Genomic DNA, 24391 nt, shown 5'->3' on the forward strand with positions numbered 1-24391 from the left:
ATTTCAATGGTGAAGGATACTTATCTGATAAAAATGATGACAAGGTTGAAGATGAGGAGGAAGATTCTGACGACCATGATGATGATGATAGTGATGATGAAACAGAAAATAGAAATAATGATACTTTTGTAAAGAAACGATCTTTGATCAAGGGACCTCCAGGTAAACGTAGAAAAGTTGAGATTATAGAACAGCGATCACGCCGTGAGATATGGGATAAGCGTTTTCAGGATCCTCTCAGACAATCTATTAAAGAACAATTTAAAGCTAAAGTTAACAACTATACAGAACAAGGGCTCTCTTTTAAAGAAGCGTACCGTCGCACTGCTAATGATGAATTGCCCCAATTAAGAAAGAGACTGAGACAAAATTATGCCCGATTTCTAATTGACTTTTATGAGCTACAAAACGACCCTACTCAGCAGCAGATTCTACAGTCGGCTAAGAAACTAAGAAGTCAGCACGACATGACTGTCAAAGAATCTGTTCGGCAAGCCATTGCCCTTAGAAAAGACCTGTTTGATGAGTTGTGGCCCGATCATAAAAGCAAAGAAGAATATTTAATGGATGATAATAAAGAAAGTGATGACGATGAAGAATCGGATGATGATGAATGAACGTTGTAAGAAGGATTGGCGTGCTTTAACTTTTCATCATGCAAAATGGGTACCATAGAGGTATACGATTATAAACAAGAAAAATGGGTACCGGATAAACCGGACCCGGAAAAATGGATACAACACTTCAAAGACTTGAGGGACGGATATGTGTATCCTGATCATATGGGCCGTTACATCGTGGGTAGCGGTGCTCATCTTAGAAAAATGGCTGAACTAAAAGAGGAACAAGAAAGAGAAGCACAAGAACAAAAAGGGGAAGATCTCCCCGTAGTAAAACTTGTGACACCCGTAGCCCAAGCGGTTGATATTGCTAGGTCGGAAATAAGACGGTCACGAAAGCATAGTGATCTAAAGCGACATAGGAATACATTGGACACACCTATGAGTCGTGATTTAGACAGCCCACGACGTAAGAAATATCGCCAAAATATGACCCAAGATACTATGGATTGGAACACCTATACATTTTAAAATGAATAACTATGAACTCGAGGAAATGTTAAAAGAGTCCCCTGTGACAATATGTGCTGCGGATCAACTTCAGATACGTAGAGGACAATACGTCATTTCAAATACAGACACGAGCCAGGGATCAGGAAAACATTGGGTGGCCTTTTATTTTCCAAAAAGGGGACACGACGAATTTTTCGATTCACTAGGTAATAGACCAGAGCACTATAAAGTTCATTTTGAGCAAGTGTTAAAGAAGCGTTATTGGATGAACTTCAGTCAAATACAGGATACAGATTCAAACATATGCGGGCTGTATTGCGTATATTACATTATGAACCGATGTTCTGGACGAAAAATGAAGGACATTTTAAAACCGTTTGATGTGTATTGCAAGAAGTTGAATGATGACTTTATTTTGTCTTATTTTAGTTGATACATGTAACCTGTATTAGTGATAGAAGCTTTGGCAATAAAAGATTGAAAGAACAATATGTCTTTGTTATTTATAACCCATACGTTTGAATTTGATTTGAAAGAAAAGATGAAGCGTTAGTAGGTGTGATGGTGTACACAAATAAAACAACATATTCTTTTATTTATTTTATTTCTTCAACATCGTTTCACAAATTGATATCATGCTTCGCAATAAGCGTCTCTAGCAGTTCTAAATGAAGAATTGCATCAATAATATCTACAGATTTCGTAAGTAAAATAAGATTATGTTTATTATTCTTCACTTGGACTGGAAACCAATCGTATAGAAATTCTTGGCCACCACCTCGTATCGCATCGTTGACATAAAGCGCTATTTCCTCGTTCTCAGGAATATAAGTCATCCAGTTACTTTCACTGATCGCCTCAATACTCAAATTCAACTTATGAAATCGAATTATGTCGATTAAAGTGTCTTTAAAAGATATAAAAGTGCTCTTTTGCTTTAACCACTGTTTTGTGCCTTCATGGGGAAACTTTTGTGCTGTTATTTTACTAAGAACCATTCTATACGGCTCATAGTCCAACATGTAATATAACGGTATGTAGGGTGTTTCTGCACAGTCGGAAAATATTTTTCTACAGAGATCCGATGATAACACATCCATCATTTATTCTTTGTAAAACTGTCTCTTTAGTCTGTCCTTCATACACATTTTGATCAACACAAATCAGCAACGAATTCCAGTCAAACACGCTTTTAAATCTACCAATTTCTGTTTGCATGATGATCACAGAGCAAAGTAAGTACATCTATGTAGATATTTTCGGGTCCTTCAGGTTCCGTACTGATGTTACAGGAGCAAAAGGAATTTGGATGCAAGCTATGTTCGCACCACTTGAGTTCTATTTTCGGATGATACTTGCTCATGTAGTTTCGGAGCATGTACATCCATGTGGAGTAATTCATATCGAATTCGATTCTTGTTTTTGTTATGTTCTTGTACTTAACATAGAGACACCCCTTCGCTTCCAGAAAGTCGCGTAAAGCACACTCTATGTCTACCAAATAATGAACGCTAGGCAAATTAATACCCATGTCCGTATACGAATCACCAGTGTGGATGGTGGAGAAATCTACATTCAAAGTCGTCCTGTTTCTTATATAGGCTGTTAATAATTCTACCCAAATGTCTTCGGAAAACCCAAAATGTACTTTACTGTAATGCACTTCATTAATCCATACTTTGTGATGTACAGGACACACTTCCTTTAGGTCAGCAGCGAAGGAATTCATCATATTCTGGAATACTCCCGAACTATTTTCCATGATTTGACTTCAGAATGATTTTGTCTGATGAAAGCGTTATTATATACTTTTCATTTGAGGTATTTTTTAGTAACAGTGGTCATTTCTATTGATTCTGATTGGTCAATTAAAAATAGTAATACTGGTTTAAACTAGTCAAACGTGAACCATCAAAGAATGGACAAGTTGAAAAGAGTACCTTTGTTAGAGGATTAAATCTCTATGTCAATACTTCTATTGATAAAATCAATATCCATTATACTGCGTCCGGCCTTAAATAAATACACGCCAGACACTACGACGACTTTAAAGGGATTAACTTTGACAGTTGAATAGGCTATTGTTCACGCATCCGCTCTTGAATAAATAAACGCCAGACGTTGTGGCGACTTTAAAGGGATTAATTTTGACGTGTTTACTTTTTATTGTCCAGCCTTAAATCAACACACGCTAGACATTCTGACCATGATCACGTTTGATGCACTCATGATCTTATTTAAATATAGCTTATGAAGTCATTATGAAAAAGAGGTCCGAGCATGCGCATTTAGGAATAATACGCTTATGATTGGAGTCATTTTGTCAGTGGACGCCAAGGAGCAAACATCGTTGGCAAAAATGTAATACTTTATTTTCAGTTATCGTTACTTCTAACGTAGCTATCTTAAATAAAGCTTAATGTTTTAGTTTAAATGGAATAAATATTTTGCTTATCATTAATAAGTTCTTTGATTACCATACAATGTATATTATTAATTAAACATTTTAAGTATATAGTTTTTCGTTTTCGTGTATAATCTCCCCGTCTAGGGCTGAGCACCTGACCCTCAATGTGCGCGAACACGCTCTAGATAGGTATATAAGTCAGCTCTATATACTTCCGGGAGATATAAATAGCAGAGTCATTCTTAACATAGGAAGATGATGTCATTCTTAAAATGAAATTCAAAATGGCCGCTGCGCATGTGCAGTGAATTCAATTCTTGTATGCAAATGAGTTACTATTTATAGTAACTAGGTCATCCAAGATGGCGCCCGTTTGTTTGCCTGCAAAGAGGCGCCTATACTACTATCAATGATGTTTGCTTTCAAACTCTATTACAATTAGAGAAACCGTTAGGGAACAGCATGGACCAGACTCGGAAACGCACTATGTTGGTTTTCTCATGGCGCGGCTCAAATCATTTAACTTTTCAGTGTCATCCTTTTTCTATTATGCATTAGAAGCCAATTTATATTAAGATTTGTGTTTATTTTTTGGGTAATTGTTTCTGGAATTTCATTCACTTGCCTCTTATCAACTAATTATTTACCAATTTGTTGCTTGTCAACGTGGGTGGTACGTAAGGCAAAACTTACGAAATAGAACATGTCCTAATCTGTAAGTCAAGACTTAAGATTTACGAAATCAAAGAATAGCAACGTACACACGGTAATATTTAGCTGTATATCTTGAATTTAATTGGTGTTGTACAACAAAAACTTACCGTCTGTAGAGAAATACGGGTTTTAATCGTATCATATTTTGCCTCTCACCTATCCGATACGTTGTACATGTTAAAACTTTCTACCGTAAATTCACTTGTACAAAGTTTGCCGTGCCCATTGAGAAGTAAATATCAAAATTTTATGGCACTACCACTGGAGCCCTATAGAGGTATTCTTTCGTCGCTAAATAACAGAAAGCCATTGACAAAATATGAGAAGTGCCCTTACGTCTGTAACGATCTATATACAATAAATTGATAATGATTATTCATTAGGGGTCGACTGTAAAGAAATTACAGCGATACCTGTATTATATATTGAATGACCCTCGTAAATACAATGTATAAAGCTTATTACATAAATAACGCACATTATTAAAAAAGTTCTTCAGGACAACGGTTTTCGGTATAGATTGATCCAGTTCTGTTTGATTTTAGAAAAACAACAGGCAGTATCGAGGTGTATTTTATGTGCTTTATGTCTATACCCGTGCTATTCATAATGATTTTCCCAGTGAGGGACTAGTCTTTATTTCTAGAATACATTAATCTGTATCTTCTTATATGTGTCTCGTGCCATCTTACTCTTCATGGTGAAACACGTCTTGTCAGAATGAAAGTCTATTTACACATGTGACCATACTTACAAATGTAAATGTGTTTCTTCATACAGGCACTGAAATTTTATGTGGAAATCCTTCATGCCAACACACGCCATAACTACTGAATAATCTAAAACTTTCCCAAAATTGCTATATACTTTCCCAAAATTGCTATCACAAAGGACAGAGCCCTCCCGCTTAGCTCAGTAGAGAGAGCGTCGGTCTACGGATTGCGGGGTCGCGAGTTCGATCCTCGGGCGGGGCGTATGTTCTCCCTGACGATATGATAAAATACACTGTGTCCTCCACCTCTGATAAATCATGTGGGGAAGTTGGCAGTTCTTGCGGAGAACAGGTTTGTACTGGTACATAATCCAGAAACACTGGTTAGGTTAACTGCTAGCCGTTACATGACTGAAATACTGTTGAAAAACGGCGTTAAACCCAAAACAATACTACTAAAACATTCTCTACCCACAGTGCATTGTGCTCATTCGGCACTTGCGGAATTCATTTACAGATCTGTAGACGATGCATAAAAGTTGTGAAAATCACAGGAAATAAATCTAAAATCTGTCTACTCTGCGTGTAATAAGCAACTTAATGGTACATTACGCCTGAGTCTGTCAAATCATTGGGGTTTACTATATACACCGAATGCGCTCTAACACACATTGTGGATTGCAAGTCATGTAAATGTCGGACATACTAAATGTTTGACACACGAAAACAATTCACCACGCTCTGTAAACCTGGCTGAAGGAGTTTACTTAAATACTGTTGGATAGGGATGTTTAAATTTCACTATCCCTGGGACTTTTCATATATACAATATATCGAATCATTTCTTCGACGATATAAGGATATAAAGATTGTATATAAATTAATATAGTCCACATTATCGGGACTGTGCGGATTAAAACTACCTCTTTTCAGGTTAGTTTAAACCTTGCATGTTTATGTTTATTATTTAAATACTGTACTTTAATGGGGTGGCTCATGACATGTTTAGCGGAATATATTAAAAACAAGAGCTGTCTCCATAGGATGACACATGCCCCCGATGGCACTTTGAATGAATAGTTATGGCCGATGTTAGAGTTTAGGACCTTTGACCTACGGAGCTGGGTCTTATGCGCGACACGTCGTCTTACTGTGTCACACATTCATGCGTAGTTATTTGAAAATCCATCCATCGATGACAAAGATATGGACCGGACACGCCCATCAATGCACTTTCCTTTAATGTCTAAGTGTGACCTTGACCTTTGAGCTACGGACCTCGGTCTTGCGCGCGACACGTCGTCTTACTGTGGTACACATTCATGCCAAGTTATTTGAAAATCCATCCATCGATGACAAAGATATGGACCGGACACGCCCATCAATGCACTATCCTTTAATGTCTAAGTGTGACCTTGACCTTTGAACTACGGACCTGGGTCTTGCGCGCGACACGTCGTCTTACTGTGGTACACATTCATGCCAAGTTATTTGAAAATCCATCCATCGATGACAAAGATATGGACCGGACACGAAAATTGCGGACAGACTGACAGACCGACAGACGGACAGACGGTTCAAAAACTATATGCCTCCCTTCGGGAGCATAAAAAAAATTGATAATGTGGCAGTTGACCTCAATACAATCGACTGTTTATTGTCCAATAAAGGTAACTAATAATTACATTGCAATATAGCCCTAAGTTAATCTTATGATGGATGATCTTTGAACACCCCTGGACTTATTGGACTCAGCTGCCACATTATCAAAGTTTATTAGTAGTTTCGCACAACACAGATCTTTTTGATTAAATAATGGTAGTAGACGTTGTTAATGCTATTCCGACACTAATGTTAAACACTAGTTCTGTGTAACTGTTATATTATGCACAAAATTATGTGTCTAGCTTATTTCTGAAGGCTGCCCAAGGTGGTAAAAATATTACAAATATTTGTATAGAAGAACTGTTAAGACATCAAGTTTCTCATTTTAGTGCCATTGCGCTATCTGCTTCAGTATGTAACACACACAATTATAACAAATAAAAAGATATTTCTTAAAAAGGTGTTTGAAATAGAAACGAACATTCTAAGTGTACGTTAGAAAAAAAAACTGTATTTATTTTTTTGCAAAACAGCAATACGGCAATATAAATAGCCTTCACTACTTGTTTGAAGTGATATGGTTTACAATTACGAATCAAAAATAGACTGGTAACGATCCATGCGAACGCGACGCTGCTTCAGGCACAAATTCATAGTTTTTATTATATCGTATAATCATTTTACATGCACAAATAAGTATTTTCTTAAAGCGTATCCTTAGGAATCATTTCATTGCAGATATATTAGACGCATAAATATTAAAAGCCTGACATTTTACAACTGTCATAATATCCTCATCCCGAACATAATTTCGTGCAATTTGTCCAGTTAAATCGGATAAAATTGAACAAAATTGTTGATTTGAGAATTGGCATATCCATATGTCACATTCCAGACAGCTTTTATATTGTTATGTCTAACTGATATAATTCTCGTATCTCAGTTGGCAGACAGAGACAAATCTATGTTGGTAATTACCGTATATTTGAATGTAAGATTTTAAAGTGAGATATTCACTTTTAATGCCCCCAAGACTTACGAAGTCGAGAAAGAAAAAAAAAGTTCAATCTATTATCAAATATACTTTCTATTTGAAAGAAGAAAAGAAAAAAATCCATCTTACTTATCAAAAGCTATGAAACCTGCTTTAGTAGATAGATAATAGTTTATTTAAGCCTCATCAATGTACACATTTACAAATATATAAAAGTAAAATAAAATCTATTACATTTGTACATTGCCAATCTATAAGATTTACAAGAGTCTACACATAATTATTAACGTACATAGAAGCATTATCAACAGAACTGCAAATTGTTTAATATATTCGCAATGCCCATTTCCGCGATATTTCAATGTTACGTAATATCAGCGACAAATGGACTCCGCAGTATATCTAAATGGGGGATGTTCTAGCAAAGGGCGATATTTACTAGTAAGCGTGAGAACTAAGTGGACTGTAAGATGCGGCCGAGACAAATCTCCATAAATTTGAAGCTATAATATTTCCAGTCCAAATGACAGGCGGCGTATAATAAATACAGACCCTGGCGTACTACCAAAATCTTAATGCACATTAACGCTTTTATGATTTAAAGTGCTGTAAACATCGGACATTATTAAAGAAACAATTTGCCACGCTCTGGAAACCATAAGTAGTTGACTTATATACTACTAGCGGATGGGGAAGTTTTATTTGTTAACACTACTATTCATTGTGGTGTAATCCACCATCCTTGTGACTATTTATTGTATACACCATGTGCTAAACATTCCCGTATCGAAATTTTTGCATTTATTTCTGTAATTATAGGCGTGTGTAAATTGCATTGACAATTATATTTTAAATGTGACCTTTTTCTACATTTGGATTCAAAGTGATTCAGGTTAGTTTATTTTTTCTTGTTTATATAAAGTATTTCAAATAGTTTAAAGCGATATGTCATGATGTGTTTAGCTTGAAGGATTAGACATATACGATTTTGTAAACTTAAGAGCAATTTATATAATTGTTTAGTAGTACAACATACTGATCATGTATATAGATGATATATGATAGATTTATATGACGTCAATTTTGTATAGACATTCATGTGCAATAAATTAGTAAGATATATTTTGGTTGATGTATGCACTCTTCTGATGACTGTGTGTTGTGCACGACACTTGCTAATAAAATCCCAGCTTCCAGGTGTTAAAAAACAGAAATCATTGACAAAATAATAGAAGTGCCCTTACATCTGTAACGATCTGTATACAATAAATCTCCGGAAATTATTTCACTGTTGTTAACACTTGCCTTTCAAATTTATGAATGAAAACCATTTAATTGTTGATTCATGTTAGGTTCTTGAACCATGGTAGGAGTGGTTAACAATTGATGTTTCTACAAATGTTAGTACTGTAGACCAACGTATTGAAAGTTACTTTAGGCAGGAAAGGTGAATGTCCAGTATTTTCTAACAAGTGGCTAATTCAACGAAACAAAGATAAAAGTGATATTCTTACTTATTTAGCATTTTATGGCTATATAAGAAAATTATAAGCTTTCCTAAATTTATTTTGTTTGAAAAACATGCCCGATATTGTTTTTAAAAGTACTACCTAGTGCAACACCAATCCTTGGGAATGGAAAAAAATGGATAACATTTTCCTGTTATGCGATACTCTGAAAACAACTATACTAATGAACTAAATAAAGTCTGTAATACGATATGCAAGACACTACTATACAAGGCCGGTATTAGGCGGGGCTAGTTTCTATACAATATTATCATTGGTCTCTGTGAGAGGTAACCCTCATGGATTTTGTTCTTTCATGAAGCTACGAAATCAAATTCCGACGAATTTCTCCCGTTAAAGCGTGAAATTCACGAGTTCATGTCCTATCAAATTAATCGTCTGTCCCAAAAGTATGAAATTTTATGCCAAAAGAATTAAATAATTTCATAGTATGTTTCAAACCGGTTTCTGTCCAGGACTACCATGTATGATGATCATGGCCTTTTGTTCTCACTCAAGGGCAAGTCATTATTTTTGTGAGAGTTTATATGAATTGAATATGGGCGTTGAACATCATCTAGATTGAAACTGAACCACTTGCAGTATGAAGCATTGTCTTCAAGGATTATTTGAACTTTCTGAAAAAAATATGCATTATAATCATCCTTAAAATGGCGTTTGTGACTTTCAGAGTTAATCTTGAGTGTATACCTATAGTAATGAAAATCTTAGGAAGACGCATAACCATCTCCTCTGCATTCTAATAAATACAGAGGAACAGTGCGTATGGTGAAGTAAGACAATTTTTTTATGTATATATTACGAACGAACTGACCATGCCAAAATCTAGTATAGCCAGTATGGATCGCCGGGACTGTCTGATGTGATCAACTGCAGTTTTATTATGTTAACATACAGTATTAACTTGTTTAAAGCTGTAATTTCTTGTTAGTTTATTATTATTATTATTATTATTATTATTATTATTATTATTATTTACCATATTTTTATAGCGCTCTTTTCATCTATAAAATAAACGTTCAAAAGTGCAGTACAGACTGCATATCACAGAATGACAAGGACACACTATACAACACAAAATATATATTAAAAAAAGGTACTGTCTTGTCTACTGACCATATTATCTTGTCAAACGGACATGCCATAATGTTTACATACAGTATTAACTTTAAAGCTGTGTTATTTTGTCTATTTGCTATACTGTCTTGTTTTGTTGTGTTTTGTCTATTTGCTGTACTGTCTTGTCTACTGACCATATTATCTTGTCAAACAGACATGTCATTATGTTTACATACAGTATTAACTTGTTTAATTCTGTGTTATTTTGTCCAGCTATACTGTCTTGTTTACCGACCATATTATCTTGTCAAACAGACATGCCATTATGTTAACATACAGTATTAACTTGTTTAATTCTGTGTTATTTTGTCCAGCTATACTGTCTTGTTTACCGACCATATTATCTTGTCAAACAGACATGCCATTATGTTAACATACAGTATTAACTTGTTTAATTCTGTGTTATTTTGTCCAGCTATACTGTCTTGTTTACCGACCATATTATCTTGTCAAACATACATGCCATTATGTTAACATACAGTATTAACTTGTTTAATTCTGTGTTATTTTGTCCAGCTATACTGTCTTGTCTACCGACCATATTATCTTGTCAATTTGACGTACCATTATGTTAACCTAAGCATTAACTTGTTCGATACCATATTAACTTGTTCAATGCAATGTTGTTTTTGTTGACACAGTATGTTCGCGTCATCAGTCCGTCTCGATAGTGTGCGAAATGGACACCATTTCACGAAATGGACTTTTCATCTACGAAATGGACTTTTATTACTTTAATTACGGCTTTAATTTCAATGAAATATGTATTTTCTTAAATAAATTTGAAAGATCAGAGTTAAACCTACATGCTGGTCATTTTCAATAATATATTTTTCAAATTTATTATGGAAATCTTAAGATTTATTAAGAACGCATCCTACGTGCAAGAACTTCTACGAAATTGACTTTTCTTTTTTAATTGCGGCATTAATTTCAAAGATATCTGTAATTTCTTAAATAGATGTATTTAATATCTGATAAACCTACATGTTGGTCATTTTAAGGATATATTCATCTAATTTATAACCGAAATGCTACACTTTATTAAGACCGCGTTCTACGAAATGGACATTTTTAAAGAAAATACCGATATCATTGAAATTAAACTCACAATTAATAAATAAATGTCCATTTCGTAGAAGTCTGGCATGAAAATCTCCATTGCGAAGGACGCGGTCTTAATAAATTGCAATATTTTGGTTATAAATTAGATAAATATGTTATCAAAAGTGACCAACATTTAGTTTTTCCTCTTATCTTTCATATCTATTTAGGAAAATACAGATAACATTGCAATTAAAGTCACAATTAAGAAAATAAAAGCCCATTTCGTAGACGAAAAGTCCATTTCGCACTCTATCCCTACCCATCGCAGAGACGGACTGATTACGTTACCACACTGTGTTAACTATAACAACATTGCGTTGAACAAGTTAATGCTGCATGTTAACATAATGGTACGTCTAATTAACAAGATAATATGGTTGGTAGACAAGATAGAATAGCAAACGGACAAAATTGCACAGCTTTAAACAGATTAACACTTCTGTAAACATAATGGCATGTCCTTTTGACAAGATAATATGGTCAGTAGACAAGACAGTACAGCAAACGGACAAAATAACAAAGCTTTAAACAAGTTAATATTGTATGTAAATATAATGGCATGTCTGTTTGACAAGATAACATGGTCAGTAGACAAGACAGTATAGCAAATGGACAAAACAAAACTAGACAAGAAAGTATAGCAAACAGACAAAATAACACAGCTTTAAACAAGTTAATACTATATGTAAACATAATGGCATGTCCGTTTGACAATAGACAAGACAGTACAGCAAACTAACAAGAAAACATAGCTTTAAACAAGTCAGTACTGTATGTTAACAAAATAAAACTACAACAGTCCCGGCGTTCCATATCTTAAATGTAACGTACATCTCGAAAGAGCATTATATGGTTACGAAACAATTCACCACGCTCTGTGAACCTTAAGTACATGACTTATATACTAGCGAATGGGGAAGTTTTACTTTTAACAATACAACGCACTGTGGAGTAATTCACCATCCTAACGAGTTGTGTGTAGTACATGTTTGCATTTATTTCTTTACATTTCGGAGTAAAAGGGTCGCACTTAAGCATAGATTTAAATAAATTATTTTAATTTTTTTTTTCGTCATCAGGACTGTGGATTAAACAGGTTTGTTAAAACGTAACATAATTATGTTTTATTTTATCTGAAGTACTTTGTCCAGTCTTTTAACTATAATGTGGTTGGTTAATACATTTCAAGACTATTATTATTTCTTAAAGTTTTGATATATGTATAAAATGACCACTAATATCATAATAATGAAAATGAACAGAACAAAATATAAATTTCATTCTAGACTTGAGCATTATGCTCCTCATCCATACAATATTATACAATAAAATTCCAGGTCAACAATACATATTCTGTATAAAATAATACTTTAACATTTTGTACGAAGTAAAGCAGGTATAGGTAAAATGTTGATGTATTCTGTACAGAAATAGGCCTACGAGTAGTATGTACAAAGTCTATAACGTAGTAAGTCAAGGCATCATAGCATAGTAATACAAAAGGTAAAACAAGAAAAAGTTATCTTAACTTCATGCTTATATACAATACTAACCAGAATAAAAAAGAAAACTGTAATTTGATTTTATCATGTAGGTGCAACCACTGTTATGGGAATGTAACATAAAAGGATAAAATCAAATTACTGTGCTTCACCTTTCATTCACGTGGACACTCTCCACTGTATATATGCCCTGAATGTCCGAGTTCATGACATTGTCAATGATTGTCAATTTGAGTATCATATTTCTTGTGGCCATTTGTGCCGCAACAATGTGAAACTTGCTGTAGGAATAAACTAATATGTGGCTAAACTTTGATCAAAGTTTATCCGAATAGTCCAAGTTGATCTGATTAGACGCAGAGATACTGGGTTGACTAAATGGTCGTCTCCTCAACTACAAAAAGTATGGATCCTATACCTGCAATTTATTTTTGTTGATAAATACTAAACCTTTTCAAATCTTCAGTAAAATACGGAATAAATATGTTTTAGGTGTGAATATCCAGTACACCTACATGTATATAAATCACACGAGTAGGTAGCCGAATACCCCAGTGTGTTAAATGAGAGTGCATATTGCTGCATGTTAAACTGACTTTTACAACTTTATTTATATTCGAGATTATTAGCTTTATTTTACACCTTTTATCTATATTTGAAACAAAATGTATTTTACAATTTGATTTATATTTCAGACAAAGTGTATCTACAACTAGCCTCTTTTCAGCCTAATTTAGATACTAAATGTGCACGATAAATGCCATCTATATTACCATCATTTTGAGCAATTATTTTGTGCATGAATTATTTGGAACATTTATGAAGGAAGTTTGTCGTGTAACATTTTACATAATCATGTATTTTATTACTTGTTGTTTGGCTTCAGTCTCTACACCATGTTATTGCAAGAGACATATTACTTTGGGTTGAATTTCATTTGTTGAAGCGTTATGTATGTTAATTATCAATTCACTCATAACAGTTCTACAATTTGCGCTGAAAGAAATTGTAAAAATACCATGTCTCCACGCCTTCTCCTTTTAGAAACCTAAAATAAGTCTACATCATTAACGTTGCAAATCGTTTCAACAAAGGACAAAGTTTATCGTTTCCAAAAAAGTTTTATTGGGAATATTTAGAAATTTAAACCATGTTTCTTTCAGTATTAAAATCAATAATTAGGACATAAGTCCAGCAGGAAAAGCAAAAATAAAAGAACACAACCTCACATACAGTACTATATGGAAATAGGGGTATATGTATACATATTGAGGTATAAGTGTGAGCACATTTAAGACAACCAAATTTAACATTTAGAATATTTCAACCTAAATTCTTAAGATTCCTCGATTACATTTAAAGATACCGTTGATCCTTGAAAATAAAAAATTAAAGCAAGTTTTATAAAAATGTCAACAACACGACAATGGTGAACATATAAGGGTAGTTCAACTGTCACTACGTTTATATATCGAAAATTTCAAAATAATGCCAAACGAGTGACTAATTGGCAAACCTCATAGTTGTGGTAGACATACATATTTCATTTACTGGAAAATTCGAGGTATTGAGACTTTCACTTAAGCATTCAGAAATTGGGCAAAGTCAAATTGTTCATTTTTTGTCGAAAAATGATGGTTCTTGATTTTTGCTATACTCTTAAGCATTAACCCAAAATGTTTAAGCCTCACGAATGGTGAACTTAATGAAAATTATTATACATTTTCGTACATTTTTCTCCCGTACTTTGTATAGATAAGAGGAAGAGGCAATATAACTGGAATTCAAATTATTTCATAAAATCAGCAATCGTATCTAGCTAAGTTTGACTTACAAAGCCAAAAGGGTATGAAACAGGATTTGGCTTTAATGGTTTAGGAGAAATCAAATTAATACTTCAATCAATCCATTTTTCAGTTATTGAATTTACTTCAGAGTGATGTAAACACTAAGTTTTACACAACAATTTTATGCAACAGGAAAGTCATCTGAGTGATTCCAAATATTGTATTAGATTTAATGTTAGTTGTTTATTTGCAGAATGCATGAAGAGAAAAAGGCAAACGGGTGTCCATATAAAACTGGAGGTCCCACTCCTGACTCAGTGTCGGATGCAAAACCTAGAGAAATGTCCGAACCCCCGGGCCCAGGTGGCCCTCCTTTGATTGGACAAGCATTTAATCTGGACACGGACCATATGCATATACAGTTTATGGAATGGCAGAAACGTTTCGGAGATATGTTCATGTTTAAAGTTTTCGGGAAACATTATCTAGTCATAAGCCATCCTGATATTCTGCGGAAAATGTTTATAACATGTGAGCATGCAAGCAGATTTAACGATAGACCAGCAAGTTTCATGGGTAAATATGTGATAGAAAGAACGAAAGATATAGTGTTCAGAAAATGTGACGATATGCAGCAAACTCTCAAAATGGCGGCTATGAAATATGTAGAAAGTACACTGTTGGAAGAAAAATGGTTTTATGATAATGTGAGTGATGAATGTGAAGACGTTATTACAACTCTAGAACAAATGAAAGATTCCACAGTTGATATTATAAAAGTTCTAGATAACTTCAGCGCAAAAGTCATTGGACTTCTGGTAAGCATTTCAGTTAGAAAAATTATATTAAAAGGAAAACTTCGCATCGGTTCCCTGTTCAGTCCTATGGAAACTAGATATAAACCTTACGGCTAAATTTAACTTTCCTAACGACGTAAAATTTATCAATTTTTCCTGGGCACTTAAGCCATAATTAAAATTTGCCGATCCCGTTTGCGTCATCATTATTTCCCCAATTAAGGTTAAAAGCAATTATCAAAGTGTTTGAGGAATATTTCCGTACAGATAATTAAATAATCGGAGGAAAGACTTAAACAATAAGAATGTAACATACATTATTTTCCGTTTTAATTTGTTATTAAAAGTGTACAGTTTTCATGAACAAATGCTGGCAACAATTATTTAACGCATTTCAACAACATTAAAACGTTTGATTTTAGTTTTTCCGCATAATAAATTGATAACTGGTTAGGTCTATGCTAAAGAAGTTCACGAGCAATTAAATTACGCGGACGTAATCACCCATATAAGAACGAACCGAAGTAATTATTATTTAGAGCTTCATATGTTCGTTAGTATAAGACAGCAAAGGATTATCAATTCAGATAAAAAGAATGTTACCTGTGGTCACACATAAGGGTATATATAAAACAATACAATGGTACATATAATAAAGAACATTAGCTAACTATTTACCGACATATAATTATTACATTTTCTACGATTATATTTTAATTATGCAGATTTCTGGTCGACGTATTAAAGAAGAGGATCAAGAATTCAAAAGTCTCAACAGTTTTATGGAAGCCGGGAATGAACTTGGAACGGTAAAAAACCAGACGATTCTGACGAAATTACCTGGTGTCCGCAAGATTCCAGGACATCTGAAGGACACCTACGACCGGATCAGTGATGAGAAGGAAACACTGAAACAGTTTTTTATCACAGAAAACAAGGTTATTGTCCTTTCTATGATAACATACCATTATAATGTGTAAATATTTAGTAACAGGCATATGTCCAGACATAAATACCATATTGCTGTAGTCTGTTTATCTGTCAATAAACGCCAATTAGAGTAACTTAAGTTTTAGAATCAATTAAACATTTTTTAACCCAACTTACACTGGTCATCCGTTAGAATTTCGACATCTCAGTATTATTATTATTATTATACCAGATTTATATAGCAGATTTATATCTATACAGTACCTTCCGCCAGTTAGATAAACATTTATTTTCTCAAGAATTGCAAAATTTGTTATTGTAGATCAGATGTTGTTAATTTCTTGTTCATTTATTTTTAACTTCATTTTCAATAACTTCTACTAAAATGTATTACTTACATTTATTCAGAGTGAAAGGGGTCTTATAGCAATGTTGAAACGTCTTGCCTCGAGTATAGCTGACGAACGAGACGAAGCCTGGCTAGATGACGACTTTATAATGGGTGTAATAATGGATCTCACTGCTGCTGGTAAGCCCTATCACATTTTCTGAAAAAGAGTGAAGCATATAATTGGGTTAAAACAACTTAACTGTCACTCACTTTGCGGAAATTATCCGTATGACATCAACTAATGTTTAATAAATATGGGTATTTCCAACTTTACTATGTAGTTTTACTTTTTGAAATTCTTTATGAGACTTTCTCTTTAACCGTATTTTTTTCATGATCTGTATATATGTAACATTTGAATAACAAGTACTTTTACTCGCGGAGTTCTAACATTCGCGCATTAGACGTGAGTGCACGAAAACTTACAACTGCAGGGAATAAAAGTATAATTAAATAAATAAAAGTGACCTCTAAGTACATATATCAATACTCATGACGACACTGTTTCAAGATACATGTCAACAGAACTTTATTAAAAAGCTATTTATTTGGAAAGAAAACATATTTGGTATGATTGAATGTCTGTTGACAAGTAGCCACAATAAATAGTATTTGTATTTTATTTTCAGTCATTGTACCACCGAAATGCAATGATGTTATATTTAGCCATTGTATCTTTCAAGTACATTTGCATTTTATTTTCTGCCATTGTACCACTGAAGCACAATGTTATTTTGTTTGAGCCATTGTATCACTGAGGCACATTTGTATTATATTTACAGACACTGTACTGCCGAAGCACACTTGTAATTTATTTTTAGCTATTGTACCACAGAAACACACATCTGTGTTTTATTGTAAGCATTGTACCACTGGGACACATTTTTATTTTGTTTTATCCATTGTACCACTGTGGCACATTTGTATTTTATTTTCAGACATTGTACCACTGAGGCACATTGTTAATTTATTTTAGCCATTGCACCACTGAGCCACATTTGTATTTTATTTTCAGACATTGTACCACTGAGGCACATTTGTATTTTGTTTTATCCATTGTACCACTGAGGCACATTTGTATTTTATTTTCAGACATTGTACCACTGAGGCACATTTTTATTTTGTTTTATCCATTGTACCACTGAGGCACATTTGTATTTTATTTTCAGACATTGCACCACTGAGGCACATTGTTATTTGTTTTAGCCATTGCACCACTGAGGTACATTTGTATTTTGATTTCAGACATTGCACCACTGAGGCATATTGTTATTTGTTTTAGCCATTGCACCACTGAGGTACATTTGTATTTTATTTTCAGACATTGTACCACTGAGGCACATTGTTATTTTGTTTTAGCCATTGTACCACTGAGGCACATTTGTATTTTATTTCAGACATTGTTCCACTAAAGCGTACTTTCATCTGTTTAGCCATTGCACCACTGAGGCACATTTGTATTTATTTCAGACATTGTACCACTGAGGCACATTGTTATTTTGTTTTAGCCATTGTACCACTGAGGCACATTTGTATTTTATTTTCAGACATTGTTCCACTAAAGCGTACTTTCATCTTGTTTTAGCCATTGCACCACTGAGGCACATTTGTATTTTATTTTCAGACATTGTACCACTGAGGCACATTGTTATTTTGTTTTAGCCATTGTACCACTGAGGCACATTTGTATTTTATTTTCAGACATTGTTCTACTAAAGCGTACTTTCATCTTGTTTTAGCCATTGCACCACTGAGGCACATTTGTATTTTATTTTCAGACAGTGTACCGCTGATGTACAATTGTCTTATGATTTTAGCCAGGCCAGTGTATCATTCAAGAACATTTGCATTTATTTACCGCCGAAGCACATTTGTAATTTATCCTTAGCCATTGTACCACAGAAACGCACATTGGTATTTTATTTTCAACAATATACTATAGAAGCACAACTGTGTTTATTTTCAGCCATAGTACCTCTGAAACACACCTTATCAGTATTATTTCTGGTGTTGATTCACCACCCAGATGTACAGGATAAAATTAGGAAAGAAACAGAAAATGTTACCACAAAGATTACTGTAGATCGTGTCTCTGAAATGCCATATACAGCCGCTAGTATTCTCGAACTCAAGCGATTCCACACACCACTACCTATATCAGCCCGTCACTGTAACCGATCGGGGGCTGCAAAGTTCGAGGCATACAATATACCAAAAAATACAGAGGTAAATTTAAACGTTTTTGATTAACATTATGTTATGCCTATTATGTATCCAGACACACCAAGGAAATAAGCCAACATTATTCATAAACATGTAATGTACCCAAAATTAACTAGTTAGTAAGAAACAATATTCATAAGCATATTATATACCCGTAACAAACTAGAAAGTAAGAAACGTCATTCATGAAAATTATTGATATACTCTCAAATATCGAGATTATTAGATACGATATAAATCAACATGGAACAGACTGGGACGCAAAGTGTACTACTAGGAAGAATCACTTTTATAAATGTCATAAACCCATAATACCGATGGTGTAAGATCGCGTATTTTTTATGACTACACCATCGGCATCGAGACTAGCGGTGTTTGTGTGAAAGCTTGTTTGGCTGTAGTGGTCGCATTTTTATTGCGCGATCCTTTCGGATTATATTCGTTGCTCTGGCCAGCTAGATTTTGACGTAGTTTCCCAACTACTAGTAAACTTTTGTCCTCTGTATAAGTGCATTCAATGCACTCGTAATGCAATACAAAAACAACTTACTTTCCTCTTATTATTTTCAGATATTTTCTAACTTATTTGGAATACACCATGACGACAGGTTCTGGTCAGATCCTTGGAAGTTTCAACCAGAAAGATTTTTGACAAAAGACGGCATTGTCATATCAGACGAGGATCCAGCTATGAGAAAGTAAGACTTTCATTTCGGTTTCGGCTTTAGTTAACGAAAACGATATGTAGGGGATTGGTTTCGCACGGCACCGAGACTATTTAACCCATATGACTGCTTGCTTTGGGGAAAAGATCCCAGGTGCCAACCAGGCGTTGTTTCAAGCATGGACGGGCACCTGAGTAGAACCACTGAGCTCTGTAAGCTAGATAAAGAATTCTACACTTCACATCAGTGAGTGGCAAGTGATTTCAGGTCAGCGACCTTGACTACTCGGGCAAGGAGACTCCTAAAATAAGTCTGAATGGGAGTATACATGTGTGTGCGCATAAAACGTCCTCACGATGTGTAGAAGTCATGAAGTGTTCAGAAAGTAGGTCATATGTCTCTTTGATTATCGCCGGTTTCATAATTACCTACTTTACACTTCCGCACTGTCAATTACTTCATCCCGATCATTTAAACATCTTAATTGCATCTTCCCGACTGTAATTAAAACTACTTAAGTAGAGGATCCATCCTAACAATCTAATTTATGACATAGAGGACTAAATCAATAAGAGAAAAAACTAGTTATTCATACATGATAGAAACATTTTGATCATGAACATCTGCAAGTACTTGGTACCATCATAGCTTGTTTTAATTACGAAAGAAAGGAATACTTAAGTCTCTCGGAGGGCCAAATGAATATTGCAAATTTCTGATGACATTAAACAATCCTATAGCCGATCCTTAAGTATTAATACTTAGTCTGGAAATACATCTCTCTTCTTATTTGGGCAGGAAATAACAGAAGATCTTGACATTTTTATTCACGCATATCAGAAGTTTACCACTGTTCACTAGTCCGTTTCTGGATTTCGGTGAACCTCTGATGGATGAGAATGGGCATTTCAAATGCATTGGTCTGGGTTAATGCATGGTTTTAAAATTGTATGTCTGAATGATTAAGGACTTCTGATATTTATTTTCATTATGTAAAGCATTTTGAATTTAGAAAGTACTTCATTTTATCAGTGATCCAGGCTATTTAGTCAGTTTGTTTTCTTGTAGTCTGTTTCGTATGGAGCACACACTAATGTTTGATGTGAAATAGAATAGTTGGCTGTACTTACTACCGTATATGAAATTATATAATATGATCATAAATAAAATTGAATTATGATTGATGGTAATGTAAAGTGTATTATTTTTGAAAAATATGTTTTCATAATGTGAGACTTGGATGCTGGGGGCGTCCGGGGAGAGATGGGCTCTGGATGATTATTTATTGACTAATGGTACAACAGAATGTAACATTTTATTTTAATAACCCAAAAAGCAGTTACTGTAGTGTTCAGTGCAGGATTGCAGTTTATTTCATTAAAATTAAGTTATAAATTCTTATCTGACAAACAGTCTGGTGATGGAAGTTGTTTGATATACTAAAGAGACCAGGCTTTTATTCCGATCCCCTCAAGCGTGTGAATATTCTGACAGTTTCTGAATTTTATGATGAAAACACATTTTTGCTTGTAAATATCTTCATAAAATCCAGAACGACACTGAGACTCAAAATCAATTCACTTTTTTTTCAGCTTGGTCGTCACTGGCGTTGGTCCTCGTAAATGTATCGGGTCAAAGTTCACAGAGCATGTGATCTTTTTAGCAACTGCAAATATTTTGAAAATGTTCCACATTCTACCAAGTGAGACGGAAGCATTACCGCCCTGTGATCCAAGAAAGTTTCTGCCCGGAGTTGTGACACGTGTACCAGACTTTAAATGTGTTCTTCGCAAGTCAGATTGTGATAAATGATGCAAGCCGTTCTTTAGACACGGACAAAACAGTATTTTACGTTTCCCTAGAGACATTTCCAAGCTGATAGCGACATTTTAACGAGATTCTGGGCAATCGCAGATGACATAACCGCTCTACACAAACTTCAAAAGACTATGCTCTTGCATTCTGGCATTATGATGCAATTTAATGAATGACTTTAAACTATGACAATCCTAAACAATATTTGATTTGTCAAAAAGTATGACGAAAAGTTACGTTAAGAACATCAGTATGTAATATTAAACAAGAAGTTCGGAATATTAAGCATCAAGAAATTCTGTAAATATTATCCGAATTTTACAGTATAATTAGGATTTGGGATTCAATGTTGTTATATTGTCTGGTCCTTTGGAATCATGGTGATCAGTTAACACCTGTGTCATAGAATTCTGTTTAATCCGGTGCTAAGGAACGTGAGAGGTTTCACTTTTCTATGTCTCTCAGTCAAACCGAGTCTGCTACTATTTTATTTTGTTGTATTATATGCTTCAGATGGATTTTATAGTCTTTATTTGAGTTCGGAACTGTTTGTAGTAAAATAAATGACTAAAATGTTATTATTAAAGCCAAAACAATTGATAGCATTGTATTACGCATGAAAAATAGAACCATGGTATATGACATAGCTCTTAAACGAATGTTGTTTGCATTTGAAACACATGAATTCGGGTTCCCGGTTCTACTTTCAAAATTTCAACTGTTTTCTTAATTATTTAGCTGTGTATTGTTATGATGGTTTTTGCAGTTTATCTGTCATTCAAATTAATGTTGTCAACATTTATGGAACAACTAAAATAAAAGATAACAATTAAAGTATGAAAGAAGTGTTACATCATGTTTTGTTGCCTATGATTGTCCCGAACTTCTTAACATTGACAATTTTACATCTACAACATATCGTCCATGATAACGAAAAACATGTCGTCCACAATTAAGAGTTATACAAGTGTTTCATGGTCATATTAATATCATTACAATTTCCTGTTTCAAAAAACGCACATGTCTCCCCTTGCCGTTTTGTTTTCTGTACTATTACGAAAGATCAGTCTGAAGAATTATAAAATACCTTCTCGTACAGGAACGGTCAAAAGTTCTAAAAATTTCAGACAAGAGACTTATGGACTAACCCATTACGACAAGTCTCATTTATAGTTTTATAACGCAATAACTATCAGTAAACTGATGTATATATACTCCATGAATATATTACGAGGACAGAAAATGCGCCAGTGTTTGCATAAAGGATATGCATACCTAAACAATGACAGGGAATGTAATTCCGTAACTTGAAGCTAACTTGAGCTAAGACTTGAAATGTATTTAAGTACGGTGCCCCTAAAGTGACATGTTACACACATTTTTTCCAATTAGGTAATGTGAGACTTTTTTTTATTTCGTATCATTTCGTTTAAACGAAATGATACGAAATAAAAAAAAGTCTCACATTACCTAATTGGAAAAAATGTGTGTAACATGTCACTTTAGGGGCACCGTATTTAAGCTTATATCGGTGTATCAAATTTCAAATTTTTACAGGGTATGGTATAATGATATAAACATGCATTTATATAAGGCTCTAGGACGGGTTGTGAGGACAAGGCTATATTAGTGTTGCGTAATTCACAGCATTCTGTAAGTTTTTAAAGGAACATAACGGAATCAGATAAGATAAACCGATGTCTTGATAGTGTGCACAATTTCATTTCACATCAAGTTCTACAAGACCAGACCTTTTGAGCAGCTTGTTCTTACCACTTGGCGAGCTGTACGATACATGCCCACTAGATGAATTTCGCTTCAGTTTTTATCCCTCCCTTTCGCTATGTATGCATGAATATTCGTTAATTTAATTGTTAAGACCTTCTTCCAAGGTTTAAGAACCTTGGCAGAAATCTAAGACAAAGATTCCGTACGAACTGTACGAAATTAGTGACGGCTGATTTAAATGACGCATACACAAAAAGATTGGAAAAGCACCGCCCCACGAGTCATGATATGCATTGTACAACCAAAAACGTTATCATGGCTTTCTGGTATAAAATGTTCCCTGAACACATCCTTGAATACACTTCAAGGCGTTTAAAAATAAACCCTTTTATATTTCAAATATTTCTTGAATAAGATATCCAATCATGGTGGTATTTTGGAACTAATCATCAGCTTAGTAAAAACGTTTTATTTTGCCTGTGCTCTCACGTTCAGTGGTATTGTAATATTTACTTATACTGGATGTAAAAAACATTATACATCTAAACTATCACAATGCTGCTCTGCTCCGAGGACAACGGCAACAAGTTAGGGTAACCGAACCGGAAGGCCTGTTACGTAACATGTTTACATTAAACATTTGCTCTGTGCTTCGAGAAAGTTATCTTGCAAGAATAGCTGGCTACTACGTCACCACGATTTCTTTCAGTTCTTTCCTTGGAATGGACAGCATTGTTTACAGATTCATCGGACGTAACATCAATAACTCACTGTTAATTTTATTATACAAGGATTTCATCAGAACATTATTAGAAGTAACAGATGTCATACACAACTTAAAAGATAGATTTAATAACGCATTCAATTTCAATCAGTATTTTGCTATTTTTGACTGCAGGGGACTTTTTACCTAACTTTCATTTTAACCTGTCTATATACTGTGGTATATTTGATAAGTTAAATCTGGATTGATAAAAGCGCTCTGGTCAGAATCAACGGGCCTTTCTCCTCATTGTCATGTCCCCTTGCCTATTCTTAAAGCGAAAAGAAAAGTGTACTGAGAATTTGAAAGTTTGTTATTAAGTCATTTTAAAACAAATTCCTACCTTCTTCCGAGACGGGTAAGCAGTTAACACCATTACAATCTTTGCAACCGAATGAACGTTGTTTCATTACTCACAATTTCTGTAATAAATAATTTAGCATATTAATGGTGTATAAAAGGTGTATAAATAACTACAAACGGTTTCACCGTCAAAGGCTTATACTTACGTATAGGTTAATATATGGTAG

General features: G+C 34.2%; 1 pseudogene; it reads left to right on the forward strand.

The window, feature by feature from the left end:
* LOC123561390 (cytochrome P450 1A1-like) overlaps positions 1-22221 on the forward strand; it is a 76621-nt pseudogene extending 54400 nt beyond the window's left edge.
* The last annotated feature ends 2170 nt before the right edge of the window (positions 22222-24391 follow it).

The sequence above is a fragment of the Mercenaria mercenaria genome, chromosome 10 (genome assembly GCF_021730395.1).
Source record: "Mercenaria mercenaria strain notata chromosome 10, MADL_Memer_1, whole genome shotgun sequence".
NCBI classification, from domain to species: domain Eukaryota; kingdom Metazoa; phylum Mollusca; class Bivalvia; order Venerida; family Veneridae; genus Mercenaria; species Mercenaria mercenaria.